A 15390-nucleotide genomic window follows, 5' to 3' on the forward strand; every position below is an offset into this window, starting at 1 on the left:
TAACTGGGTACATTGCAAACCCAGCGGATAAGCGTTTAAGTGAGGTAAATGCAACTATGGGGTTATTGCGTCTCTCCGTTCTTTCTCGAATACGATTGGTCGAAACGCCCTCTACTATGCAACGTTTCATGCCTGAGCTACTTGGAAATGAAACGTTGCATAGTAGAGGGCGTTTCGACCAATCGTATTCGAGAAAGAACGGAGAGACGCAATAACCCCATAGTTGCATTTACCTCACTTGACCTTACCTGTTTACAATATAAAAGCCTACTTAACTTAAAATAAACACGCGACGTAATAAAATTGTATCTTAAAACACACTTGTTGTAATGGAAGTCATTACAAATCAAACTTTACCTTACACATCAATCCTTGCTTACATATGACATTGAAATATAATATCTGGGAGACCGAGCAGCTTTGCTCGGAAAACATATAAAAGCTCAAAAATCAGCGTTTTCCCAGAAATAAGACCTAGCTAGATTGATTTTTCGCCCTTGAAAACCCCCGTATAGGAAATTTCATCGAAATCGTTAGAACCGTTTCCGAGATCCCCGAAATATACCTATATAAATAAATATATAAGAATTGCTCGTTTAAAGGTATAAGATATGTTTTTTTTAGATTACACAACATTTTGAATTAGGTATTTAAAATCACTGTCATAACTATGAGATGATTTTTATACATTTAAGCTAAAATAATAAAGAACTCACTTTATTTTTCGTTAGGCAAGTTTGATTCAACCTACTTTCATTAAAAACACTTAAATCGCATATCAAATGAAACTTATTAAACATTAGTAAAATAGGGGAAACTGGGGAGGGTTGATCATCCCTTTTGTTTTTAGCATACATTTTCTTAACTATTTGTAGTATTGAAAAACTTTATAGACCATACGACTCAGAATTTATCTCTTCATTAATAGTTTAAATTAGAACAGATTTGTTCAATAAATTAGATCATTATTTAATGAAAACCCATACTGTTGACTTTTACCATGTGTCCTCTATGTAAGGGAGACTTGTTTACCCCTGGTCGGGAGCCTTGATCTTAGGGGGATCAAGTGACCCTGGTTCTTGGGACACATGGTAAACATATTTTTACCATGTCTCCCCATACCAGTTTCTCATTGATTATATAACTCGGATCGCTATTAGCAATGCATCTATAATTTGTAAAATACACAGCAAACATATATATATTGCACCTTCCATGCTTTGAAGTTGTATTTCCGGTAATCAGATGTCTAAGCCGAAGGGATCAAGTCTTCCAGATTTGGGGACACTTGGTAAAAAGATTTTAAGTGGCAATGTCATATTTCGAGGGTAGTATCTACATTAATTTATTCACTTTATCTACAGAAAATTAATATATGAAGATATCAAACACATATTAATCCATAATCTTATACTTTAAAAAAACAATGTAATCGTATTATCCATAAAACAACATAAAATAGGGAATCAATTTTTGTACCAAAAAAAAAACGAAAATCTAAGTTATTAACATAAAATTTCTTGTAACAAGTTAATTTTTTTAAAGTTCTTATGTAGGTATTTTTAGCGTCAGATACCTACAGCAATTTTAATTTTTTTACCCATCACTGGTCGTTATTGTTTACTATAATAAATAAGTTTAGAAATTTACTGCTCACGTTTCGAGGACGGTGTTTGAGCTGCATAATCCTAAAATCCTTTCTATGGACCGTCGGTTCTATAGTACATAAGGTCGGAAAGCCATTGAAATAGCATTTTATCCATAAAAACAAATATCGCCGGTTGAAAACCAAATATCGTTAGAAGTGTTTTTTGTCGACCGAGTAACATCCCCTGTGTGTAAAACGTTTAACTTGATAAAAAAGACCAAGTACGGGTAGTTCGTAAAATGTTGATGTCAACTTTAGTCAGTCTTTTCAAAGGTCACGGGGTTAATTCCGTTTTCGGAGTCGGTTGTATAATTAAAAACTGAATTATACGCCATTAAATTCCGTTTTAATAAACAATAATGAGTCAAAAACCTTGAAAGTTTAAATCAGTGTTTCTCTGGTCGTACTTTCGCGGCATGATTTACTAAAGAAAAGAAAATATTTATGATAGCTCTATGAATCATTTTGTAAGTAAATTTATTACAATGTATGTATACTTGATCGCTTTGGGGGTGACATGATCCCGGAATCATATCTCCCCTGAAGAAAAAGACAAAGTCTCCCCATACATAGTAAAATTATAAAACGTGCCGTACTCGAAACATGTGTTCGCGTATATCAATGTAATCCAAGTTAATCATCACTTCAATAAACAACAAATAAAATAAGCACACTCACTAACATCATTTCCATCTCATATTATAAAATAAATCCAGTTAAAGCTTACCGAAAATTGAATATAGTACGCAGAAAATCTTTCACCGTCCGCCATTTTTGAACCACTGACTTTTCCGATACAGTGCCATGACAGAATGTGAAGTTAGGAACGAATGAATGAGTGTTACCAGCGCAAAAAATTGTATCTCGTTTGGTTTGATTAAAAATGAAGTTTACCAAGTGTCCCCTAGGGATCGACCCTCCCCACCCTCACCTAATGTAATATTATTGTGTATTTAATCTCTAACATCTAATTACATACATCATTGAATTCATTGATAAAAGTTAAAATTTCTCTTAGAAAAATTACCCGAGAACATTCGCGGGGAAGATTGCCCGTAATTTACGGCGGTAATTTACGGTAATTTTGGTAATAAACTAGTTCCTCTTGCCAGATCATTTTGAAAATTTCTATACAGATTGTATTACCTAAATAAGAATCAATTCTGTAAAAAAAAGTTTAAAAAAATTTAAACTTAGACCACTTTCTCGATAATTACCGGTACGGAGAACGTTACCGCGAAAGTTACCCGACGATTCTCTCTGTTCTCGTAATTTACGGTAACGGCACATCACTACGTGTGACACATACTGCTTTTCACATCAACTGTGAGGAAAATAAAAAAATCTTAGTGTTGACACAATCTGATGCTTAAACAGATTATTTAAGCTAAAAAAATAATGTGCAAAAAAATGTAAAAATAGTGTGACAGAAAAGTGTTACTTTGATCCCTCCTAGCAGGGAGGAAAAGTGCAACTTTGATCCCTCCTAGCAGGGAAGAAAAAGCTCTTTTCCGAATAGGAGGTGTGAAAATACATACCTATGCGTTTTTTGCGGCATAAACGGTCGTATCTTGTTTTGCGTTAAGTAACTTAGAAGTTTGATTTTTTTGACAGCTTCAAGAGACTGTAGACCTGAGTAGGTCTAGGTAGGTATAAGGATCTAATTTCAACTCGATACCTCCACGCGTTCCCGAGATAAGTAAATGGTCTTGCTTGACACTCTTGACAGACAGACGGACGGACAACAAAGTGATCCTACAAGGATAAGGGTTCCGTTTTTTCCTTTTGAGGTAAGGAACCCTAAAAAGTAGGTAACGGACATGATCATATTGTGCACCACGGATTCTTTGCAGATTCCTTGGCATCTATCTAGGGTACCTACCTACCTACCTGATTTCAATACCTAGCTTCACACTCTGACGCGGAGTGTTTGACACTTGCGCCTTGAATGTTGTACTTAATCACAGAAATGTTGACTTCCCGTGATGAGTTTGTGCAAGAACAATGAGCTTTGTATGTGCTACCACTTACATTAGGCAGATACGACCGATTAAACTGGATAGGGACTTATTTAAGGGACTACCTTAGCACCTAGGTAGTAATTAATCTTTTTCATTTCGCATGCTCTGAAAGAGGGTCATTGTTGTTCTAAAAGGTGTGCAGAAAATGATACGTTTCTGCACTAGAGATGGCAGCTTTGAAAATTGAAACATCACCATTAGTCCACACAAATTTATTTAAAAAGTCTCAAGGTCTGAGGTCTTTACGCCCGTATGGTTCGCTTCCGCGGATCGCTGGTACTCCCCTGGCCCTGGCGCTGGTGGTCGGCGCTGACGAAAGGTGGTGGAGGCCCCGGAAACGGAGCTTCACGTCTTCACAGGGGGTAGCCGGCCGGCGAGTAGGGTGTGGCACCTCGTCCTGGGCGCATGATGGGGGTGAGCCGTCGTGTGCTAGCGGGGACGCAGGTCTTGCAACACGACGCCAAAGGTTTCAGTCTAATAAACGCACCCTGTGGATAAACGACCCGCATTAGATTGGGCTCCTCCGTACTTGATTGCCGTCGATGATGAGCACCGGGGAATAAGCAAAGCAAGGGGAAACCGCATATAGTTGGTGTAGGTGCTCAAAATCAGAACGGAGTTACAGAAGAAAGAATAAAATACAATAAAAGAGAAAATGTTCCATCACAATATTCTAAAAGAGGGTAGCCGTAAGTAGCATGACGCGGCATAAGGCTGACGCAATACCTAGCTCGCATTGCGGCACTCTAAATACGAACAAGCATTTAACACTGTAAGCTTAACACACTATTCGATATCGCTAAATACTAAAATGTCTTATAGCTAAAAGCGTTAACGTTTTAAAATGCATTCTTCAAAACTTACCCGTATATGGGGCGCGAACACACTTAATTTAATCTAAGAACATCTCAAGGACAACTAAATATGTAGTTGTGAGACAGTACAATAATCTTTAAATATGGTCGGACGCGACCGGCGCGTGCGTCCCGACACGAAAATAAGGTCCGTGCGGGCGCAGCGCGCGTCCGACCTCAATCGTCTCCGCAGGGGAATGTCTCCGACCCGCGTAGCACTCTGGTTATAAAGACCATATGCAGAAAAACTTGTCCTGCAACCAGTCGAGACGTTAAGGCGACGCCTCGCACTAATACCGTTAAGGCGATGCATTACATTCAATATTATATAAATGTATATTATATTTATAATTATTATTACTCTTATTAGTTTATAATAGTTATTATAAGGTATATTATAACTATTATAAGTTAATATCGTTAATTTACTTAATTATATTGTTTATGTAACACTACGTTACAAGTCATGTACTTTCCTCGTATAAAAGTAGAGTGTTTAACTCGGGTGAAAGGCATCATTTCAGCTTCGGACTATTGGCGCTCTCACTGCGTTCGAGCACCAAACTACCTCGGCAGAAATGAGTGCCTTTTATCCCTTGGTTAACAATCTACTAAACCTTCTTGGCATTAATAGCTCTATATCGTTTCATACTTACCTATAGGTACGTAAGATCACCAATGTATAATACTTACTTAGTGGTAAATAATTAAATTTCTTTAGGTAAGTACCTACCTATACTAACCGGATTTAAAATACTTACTATTGGCAAGGTGCGAAGTCGGTGGAGGGGGAAGTGGCGCTGATCGTCACAAACACAGGTAATATTTATATTATGGAATGTCCGACATTAGTACTAGCACAGCCGCTTGAACTAATTTTACTCCATAAGATTTAACGTAGAAACTAGAAAGTCCGACAAAATGAGGGCTCCATGCAGTCGTGCACCTAGCGAATAGTTGGTCAAACCAAATTTGTCAGTAAATAAGAACAAAAAACTATACTCATCCTTTTCTTTTGGGTGCTAGTGTAAGACAAAGATAGTATCATTCTCTCTGTCTATGTTTGAATGTGACAGTCCTTTGACATAACTATAATAATAGGTAGGTACATTGTCATCGTATTAATACGTTGAGGATGTACTTACCTTTAGCCAAAAAAATGCACGGCCGAAGAAACACGTACTCCAAGGATCTCCACAACGACAGGTCTCGATTTCCGGCGATCTTGAATGAATCGTTGGGCTGTTTTGTGAAGGGCATTCATAAACAATTTTTTTCGGTAAGTAAACATATAAAAACTCAAAAATGTGCGTTTTCTCAGGGATAAGACCTAGCTAGATCGATTTTTCGCCCCCGAAAACCCCCATATAGCAAATTTCATCGAAATCGTTAGAGCCGTTTCCGAAATCCCCAATATATATATATATATACCTACAATTGCTCGTTTAAAGGTATTAGAGTGGTATTAGATATAAGATAAGTAGACACTACTCGTATGTACTTAGAAGAAAATTTAAATCCCACCAAATACATTTTCATGTAAAATGTTGCTAAGACGAAGAAACCATAGGGCTCGCACTGTCAAACGTTATCAGATCTCTTGTTGAGCCAAGCTTCTAAATATACAAGCCCTAACTTCACAAACTCTACAGTCTACACCTTAGTCAAAAATGTCAAAATATGTGGCTTAATTATATGTAGTTCGTTTTTTTTAGCATTAGAAAGAACTTGAAAGAAGTTAAGCGATTTTGACATGTTTTTTAATTGAAAAACACTTTTTAAAAATCAATATGAAAGCAGAAGACTATAAAAGATCGTATTAGATTCATAATTGTTACATATTTACCGTAACTTATTTTTAAAATATGTTTTTCAATTAAAAGACACATCAAGATTGTTTACATTATTTCTAATGCTAAAAAAAACGAACTATAGCATGAAATGTAAGCGTCCATTTTACATCACAAGATATTTGTTTTTTTGGAACCACTCCCCTCCCCCCTTTTCTTTCACACGTAGTACTGTCACATTTGACATGTCCTCCCCCAATCCCTGTTGCTGTGACGTAATATGTGGATGACCTCCTAGGGAATGGGTGGAAACTTATAACTCATGGTAATACGAGTATCTCACTATATGCTTTGAGCGCTCCATTTCTTATAATATAATTGTTCAATTATTTAAATCAAGTAGGGAAAAAATCAAACGAGTGGGTCCCTACGTATTGGCCCGCCCCCCAACCCACGCAGTCCGCAAAGTGACGCCTTTCAGAGCTTCTACGTAGGCCAGCAATATTATAAGTCCCACGCAAAGCAGCGTCAAGCCCACACAGAGTGAGTGGGACCAGCAGTTCGAACGAGACAAAAATAAGTTCTCTCTTTTAGTTAAAAATGTTTAGCAGGCGTAGGTATACTAAATCATGAGGTAAGTATCTTAATAAAGTCCACTTGTTATTATAATTAATTTATTCATAAACGCACTACAAGCCTCAATTATAGTTCGTTTTTTTAGCATTAGAAATAAGGTAAACAATCTTGACGTGTCTTTTAATTGAAAACACGTTTTAAAAATAAATAATGGCAAATATGTAACAATTATGAATCTAATACGATCATTTAAGTATATTTCTTCCGCTTTCATAAGTAATGGTTACTGATTTTTAAAAAGCGTTTTTCAATTAAAAGACATGTCAAGATCGCTTATCTTCTTACTAATGCTAAAAAAACGAACTATAGCTATCGTTTGTCTTAATCAATCATTTTGACTTACATATATATGTATTTGTCGTGCGTGATAGCTACCTACATCTACTATACATACATACGTTTATGTTTCTCAAAATAATGACCCAAAGGTATTTCTTCGCTTGCAGCTTGAACCCTAAATATTTTCACCACACACGTGCTAAGTCGCAAAACATTTTATATTTTCCAAACGATTTTCGTGACACAAGTGGAGTCAGCAGTTTAGCACGCTAGACCTTGCCCACACTTACCGACCACTTTTCGTCATCTGATAGGCCAAGCTGTCTAACCGCTGTCGGGGTCAAGACAAACTGGGCAAGAGAAAAATATTTTGTAAATATATAGGCAGTTCAAATTCACCTCTGGGGCATTAAGCTACCAACTGTCAAATATCAGACCGTAGGTAGTTGTCACCAAGTTGTCACTCTTGTATCTACTTACCTACAGGTCACGTTCGTAAGCGTGGACACTTAATTGCATACCTATATCAGATGAGTGGTGCCGCGGGATAACGGGATTGATCTCACTTCGTGTTCCATAAGGTTGGATGTGAAAAAGTCAAGTACCTATACTCGTATTCAGAAGAGGCAAAATAAAATTGATACTTGTTTGCTAAATATAATGAAGTTTTAGGGTTAGGTACATATTTTTGGACACTATAAATAAGACTGCATTTCTTATGTTTCTTGTATTTGTTTAAAATAAGTGTACCTACATATTTATTTACGTTACTATAATTATATTTTAAGATAAAAGTTTTCTTTTATAAAAGAATAATATCCACTGTGTCCGGTGGATGAATCTGTGACAAATGAGAGTAACATGATACTACTTTATCCGAACATGAAAGAAAGTAGATTATTGTTCTAAGCATCATAATATATTTATTAGGTGGTAGGTAACTCGACAGTTACTTACCTACACGCACCAAGACATACAGGCGTATTCTGATTTTTTGGTTGAAGTAATGTTACTTTTGCATTAATATAGTATAAAGAACTGGATACCCAATCAGCCGCCAAAAATGGCCCCACAAAAGTGATGTCAAAACAGATCATGCATTACTTTTTCGTTTAGTCTTGTTTGAAACGCTCAAATGTGAAGTTGTCAACAATTACGAAATGTGCCGTTAAAATATGTAAAAATAACAATGATAAAACAAGGAAAAAGGATGGAATGTATTTCTTTCGGTTAGTTCTTTGGATAGCATTACATAATTTATGTAATCTGGTGGTAATTTTATGGTTTTGAATAAATTAATTTGTTAGTACCAAAGAAGGGATGTCAAGGAACAAAAATCTAATGAGTCGATGTGAGGTCAATATTTTTTTATATTTTTATATGGAATTCATAAGGAATAATATTATGTTTAAATTCAAGATTTCCAAGAAAACCTATGCGACGTGCAAAGTGGACTGCTATTTAATTATAACCAGAGATAGGGGTGATGAAGTTTTAAACAAGGCAAAACGGCACTTGTGTGTTCGGCCCATTTCCCTGTTTCCGACATATACACCACCAATAAGGGCTTATATCGACTAACTGTAAATGCTAAACCTGTCTGAACACAGTGATAACCACAGGATTTTTTTTATAAACTATAGGTAGACTTTATAAAAAAAATCCAATCAGTACCTAAATGTCCCCGTGCACCCGTGCTATGAGTAAATGTAGATCTTAAATACACAGTTATTTAATAAGTAGAATTTATTTCAAGGAAATTAGTATTTAAAAACGTATACTTACGAATTAAAAATTTAATTTGTTTGAATTTGAACCACGAATTAATTTTATTTGAGCTCCCGATTAAATTAAATTTGTTTTATTTATTACTTCAATTGGTTTTCCTGTACAGTAATACATATTAAAGTGTACCAAAGTGACTCCATTCGTTCATTATTCTCGTTTGACGTTGTTTGACGTAAATACGTTACGTTTAGTGCCATCGGACTAAATTTTTTAACAGTGTTGGTACTTATGTTTGCAAATTTGACACTTAATGCTTACGACATTAAGCTCTTTTCTGTACGAAACATTTATCTTGACTCAAAATTTACGTAAGCGTTTTTATCATCAATGCAAATGGTGCGAAATGTCATTGGGATCCACATTTCTTGACGTTTTTGTTCTGCTTTGTGTGTCTATTTCTTTTATATTAAGTCAGTGTACTTTTGACACTGACAGATCAGATCGATAACTAATCCGGATCTAATTCATAACCTGTTATTAAAATCAGAATACGGCTGATACAGTCGTAGTGTTATACGTTAAGAAATCATACACCTACCTATTTATACATTGCCAGGCTTGTATCAATTTGAGACGCTTAGTCAAATTCTTCTTGCGTGTCATACAAGCGAAGGTATTTATTGTTTAAAAAAAGTTAATGGACGGCAACCATAATTTCTCAATAGTTACATGTTGCTGTTTCATTTCCTCGCAATCGAAGTGAAAAGATGAACTCGTCCATACAACCCATTTTACACTCAAATTTAATTTATTTTTATTTATTTATTTAATAAAATACAGTGGTATTCTTATAAATATAGTCATAGCTCCGCAAAACTCAACAATGAGTTTGACTGTTTCATTAGTATCTAGTTATGTAACTAAAATAACTCATAGTAGGTATTTAATTATTAAAATGTATGGTAATGTCTGTCTAACGTGCGTCTTATGCACTTCACTTGTTGTACAATCTACAACTTGAGCATTCGTAACTTCGTTAATTTTGTGACATGTCCGTTGTAAAGAAACAACTTCCACAAAGTATTTCACAACTGCGAGAACATTTCTCAATAACGGTGTTTCACAACTTATACAATTTTCAATAGATTCATGTATGGCAGCGGTCGGCAACCTTTTAGCAGCCATGGGCCACATAGTAGTTAACGAAGTTGACGCGGGCCGCACTTTGTTAATATTTATGACTTTATCAGACATTGTCGTTTGTCAATATTACATACAGAATAGCCAGGGAGGCTCGCGGGCTGAAAGTGACAGGTTCACGGGCCGCGGGGTGCCGACCGCTGATGTATGGCATAAGCATCCTTTGAAATGAGTCGAATTTTCCCCCCGTGTGACTTGCTTTAAAAGCTACCTGTGAGAAGCGTGTAAACAACTGGGCATCTTTGCTAGTTTAAATTTAGACCGTTGCCTCCGGGTTAAGCTGATTAGGAGGAAAGCATATAAAAATAAAGTGTTTATAAGTGAACTAAAAAAACAGTAATGGTTCTAAACTCAATAATAAGTAATGGTTCTAGGCTTAATATCAGTATAATATCGGACACCAACATGGAAGGTTTCATACGTTTATAAAATAGTAAAGAAAATATTTTTATAGGGATCCCTTTTAATTTTTAGTTTTATTTTAAGTTTATTTTTGCACTATACTATAGGTAAACACGACAACCTACACTACATAACCTACAGTTAATAATATGGTGGGGTAGTGTAGAAAAACAAACTTTGAGAAAATTTAAACTGAACGAAGACGTATCTACTATACCTATGGGTATTAGCTACAGTTCTTGAAATACAACTCTTACACAGTTAGAGCGGGGTTTAGTAATAGGGTTTTGGTTGGCGTTTTGGGTACGGAGACTACGGAGCCCTAAAAAAGAGAAAACATAATCACCTACGGATAAAGTGTGTCACATTTAACAAACAAGATTAGGTATGTGCATTATACCTTAACCACAACTCTAAGGTATGACGCAAAGCTCACGATAAACTGCTGGAAAGTGCATATGTTTAATATGCTTACTATATACTTATTTAATAAATATAGGTAATAGAAAAAACGTACCTCTGTATTCGCATAACGCATAAGGGCTCAATCAGTTAGGTTTTACAGTCCTTAACTTTATATATGTACCTATAGGAGAGAAATGAACCTATTAATTGCTGTGGATGACCCATATACCAATAGGATTGTAATCTAATCTCAAGTTTGTTATCACGTTGTTAAAATAATACCTTTCTATGTAATAAAGTAACACATTTCTGAAAACGTATCACCGATAGTGTCATGATTCATGTGTTCCTATAATTAACGATTTTTACGCACTTCTATGCCAACATGAAAAACCAATTAAACTTTTAAGAGTATCGCCTTTAACGCAATTGGCCCGCAGGTTTCCGCGGAGGCGTCCGGGCGCTGCGATTGGTCGACGGTTTCCCTAAGTACAGCGGTTTTGGCGGGCTTTCCATCAGTTGCCGGTAAAGTTTCCCGCGCGTAGCTGCCACCTACGTTTTGCGAGTCACAAAAGTTATGACGAGTGCTTGATTCCAGCGAAGCAGTTTGTTCACGGTAAGTTTTTACTAATTAAATATTAAAATACACTCCGTTTTCCGGTCAAGAACGCAGTTGGATATTGAAAAATATTTAATGCTTAAATACTGTCAAGTTCTTAATAGTAGATTAAATACCTATATCATTCATTAACGGTATAGCTGTTATTTTATATTCAATGTTTTATCAAATTTGGTATAGCATGTACCTGAAGAACAGACTTTAAAGTATTGTAAACCAAATTGGTCAGATTATGGTGAAACGTATAACATAGCTTTTGGATTATAATAGGTTTGGTACACATTTTTTTAAATATTAATTATATAAGTAATGGTTAACACCAAAACAAAAACCGGAACAAAGACTAAAAATTAAACAACTGACTGACTGATAATTTGAATTATGCAGGCCAGTTAAAACCTAGGGCAGGAATGACTTATAAAGTGTTTAATTGATATTTTTCTAAATTAATAGTCGGGAAAAAAATAACAACTGACAAAACGAACGCTCTGAAATAATTGCCTGCGATTTTGATTGTGCTGTGAAAATATTTTTACAGTACATATGGGGGAAAATATTTTTACAGTACATATACTTTTCCGCACTAGTGCATAAAATAGCACTTTTTGTGCGTATGTCGAAACTTTAAAGTGCCATATGTACTGTAAAACGTTGTTCGATACACGTGCGAATAGGTAATTCGCAACTCGTGTCGATTTAAAACACTCCCTTCGGTCGTGTTTTAATGTATCGCCACTCGTTTCGAATTTCCTCTTTTTCGCACTTGTATCGAAAATAACTATATTAGGTTAGCTGTTCTTAGATGTTGCAAGTGGCGCTTAGGAATATACTAGTCTCTTACAAACATGGATCAAATTGCATTGGATAACAATTATTCAGTTCCACCATGCTTATGCATAAGTGACATTTAAGATCCATACAACTAGGAAAGTTTATAATTTAGAAACCACTTTAGAATTGGCAATTATTGCCCAAGAATACAGTCAACAAAAAATAATATTAAATCGGTGGGCCAGTCGTCTTCGTACAATATATTTACAATTGTAAACCCGACTGCAAAATTGCATAGACAGCTGGGTGGAGGTACTTCGGTGGTTTCTGTACCGATCATTTGTAAGAAAATGTATCATATACAATCTATACAGGGTGGCCCATTTAGATCGGTCAGTATGGGAAAATCTGAAACTATAAGACATACGACGATCTCTTCTTAGGAACCATGTCATCGATTTTAGTAACAAGAAAAACTGCATTCATACATTTAATTTTTTTTATGTAAAATGTATTGAAAAAAATGGTGGCCATTTCGAAAACATACTAAAATAAATTAAAGGATATGAAAACAATGCATTTTATTTATTTCAGACATCATGTTTCATAGTAACATTTACTGCTTAAGACCTACACAGTCGATATCTAAATAGAAATAATTTTAGATTTTTTTTTTCAAAACGTCCGGGTTCGATTCCCGAGCTGAGTACACATTTTTTTTAAATGTATGAATGCAGTTTTTAGGGTTCCGTAGCCAAATGGCAAAAAACGGAACCCTTATAGATTCGTCATGTCTGTCTGTCTGTCCGTCTGTCCGTCTGTCCGTCTGTCCGTCTGTCTGTCCGTCCGTATGTCACAGCCACTTTTCTCCGAAACTATAAGAACTATACTGTTGAAACTTGGTAAGTAGATGTATTCTGTAAACCGCATTAAGATTTTCACACAAAAATAGAAAAAAAACTATAAATTTTTGGGGTTCCCCATACTTCGAACTGAAACTCAAAATTTTTTTTTTCATCAAACCCATACGTGTGGGGTATCTATGGATAGGTCTTCAAAAATGATATTGAGGTTTCTAATATCATTTTTTTCTAAACTGAATAGTTTGCGCGAGAGACACTTCCAAAGTGGTAAAATGTGTCCCCCCCCCCCCTGTAACTTCTAAAATAAGAGAATGATAAAACTAAAAAAAATATATGATGTACATTACCATGTAAACTTCCACCGAAATTGGTTTGAACGAGATCTAGTAAGTAGTTTTTTTTTTATACGTCATAAATCGCCTAAATACGGAACCCTTCATGGGCGAGTCCGACTCGCACTTGGCCGCTTTTTATTCTTGTTACTAAAATCGATAACATGGTTCCTAAGAAGAGATCGTCGTATGTCTTATAGTTTCAGATTTTCCCATACTGACCGATCTAAATGGGCCACCCTGTATACTCCATATTTCTTTTTATGTGTTATCTCATTTTGTAGGAAAACAGTTAAAGTTTTCACGTTAAATAAACTTTCTCATGTTAATAACTGTCTAAATAGCAAAGTCTCAAATTAAATTTCTATAAATTGGAAACTTTTATGAGGGTATACAACCATGTCAAACCGGAATACCGGTGTCTGTCAGTCTGTCATTAATAATCCCTCAACACTGAACAGCCGTAAATATCTCAAACTTGAAAACTTGCCCGATTGTTTCCGAACAATTAGAGAAAGTTGGCTTTTGTTATTGACATTCATCAAAAAGATAGGTATAGGTAAAAATAAACTAAGCTCTCCTCCCTATCGTAAACCAATAAGTATAACAAAATCTAGCTAAATGGTAGAAAATCGATCAATTATCAATGCGGTAAAAATATTACACAATTACGAAACTGAGAAAAAGATGCAAGTTGTAATGAAATGATAACAGTATTATATTAAACTGCTTAGTCCTACAACATTTAATTATAAAGTAACATCAAATTTTTCAACTTCATGATCAAAATAAGACCATAGGTACCAATTGACTTAATTCCTCATAGGTACCTTGTTTAATGTAGCAGATGGGATTTTGAAAAAAATTATACTAATTTAGAATTTAATTTAAAATAAAAATGTTATTTATCATCTGACAACAGTATGCTTGTATATGTTACCGTAAAATTGTAAACACTCGTCATATTATAATCTCGCTAGTTACATTATAAACTGACGGTAGGGAGATTATAATCTAACCTAACCTAACCTACGTTAGATTATAAACTAACGGGTTCATAATCTTACGGTGTCATATAGACACGCTACTTCTATTTTTTTCCAGCTCAACTTTTACAGACAACAGACCCTTTTAACTTTAACCCTACATTGAACAATGGCATCTACGCGTAATATAATTCGTTTTTTTAGCATTAGAAAGAACTTGCAAGAAGGTAAGCGATCTAGACATGTCTTTTAATTGAAAAACGCTTTTTAAAAATCAAAAACTATTACTTATAAAAGCAGAAGAATATAAATGATCGTATTAGATTCATAATTGTTACATATTTCCCGTAACTTATTTTTAAAACGTGTTTTTCAATTAAAAGACACATCAAGATTGTTTACCTTTTTTCTAATGCTAAAAAAAGCGGCCAAGTGCGAGTCGGACTCGCCCATGAAGGGTTCCGTATTTAGGCGATTTATGACGAATAAAAAAAAACTATTTACTAGATCTCGTTCAAACCAATTTTCGGTGGAAGTTTACATGGTAATGTACATCATATATTTTTTTTAGTTTTATCATTCTCTTATTTTAGAAGTTACGGGGGGGGGGGGGGACACACATTTTACCACTTTGGAAGTGTCTCTCGCGCAAACTATTCAGTTTAGAAAAAAATGATATTAGAAACCTCAATATCATTTTTGAAGACCTATCCATAGATACCCCACACGTATGGGTTTGATGAAAAAAAAATTTTTGAGTTTCAGTTCGAAGTATGGGGAACCCCAAAAATTTATTGTTTTTTTTTCTACTTTTGTGTGAAAATCTTAATGCGGTTCACAGAATACATCTACTTAC

General features: G+C 35.2%; 1 protein-coding gene across 1 annotated transcript in view; it reads left to right on the forward strand.

Moving 5' to 3' along the window:
- The first annotated feature begins 11407 nt into the window (after nucleotides 1-11407).
- Nucleotides 11408-15390, forward strand: part of LOC134648513 (tachykinins) — a 75917-nt gene continuing 71934 nt past the window's right edge. Inside the window, exon 1 of the mRNA XM_063503038.1 lies at nucleotides 11408-11579. The gene's annotated coding sequence lies outside the window, so the exon portion shown is untranslated. The remainder of the gene's footprint in view (nucleotides 11580-15390) is intronic.

The sequence above is a fragment of the Cydia amplana genome, chromosome 1, assembly GCF_948474715.1.
Source record: "Cydia amplana chromosome 1, ilCydAmpl1.1, whole genome shotgun sequence".
Taxonomy (NCBI): domain Eukaryota; kingdom Metazoa; phylum Arthropoda; class Insecta; order Lepidoptera; family Tortricidae; genus Cydia; species Cydia amplana.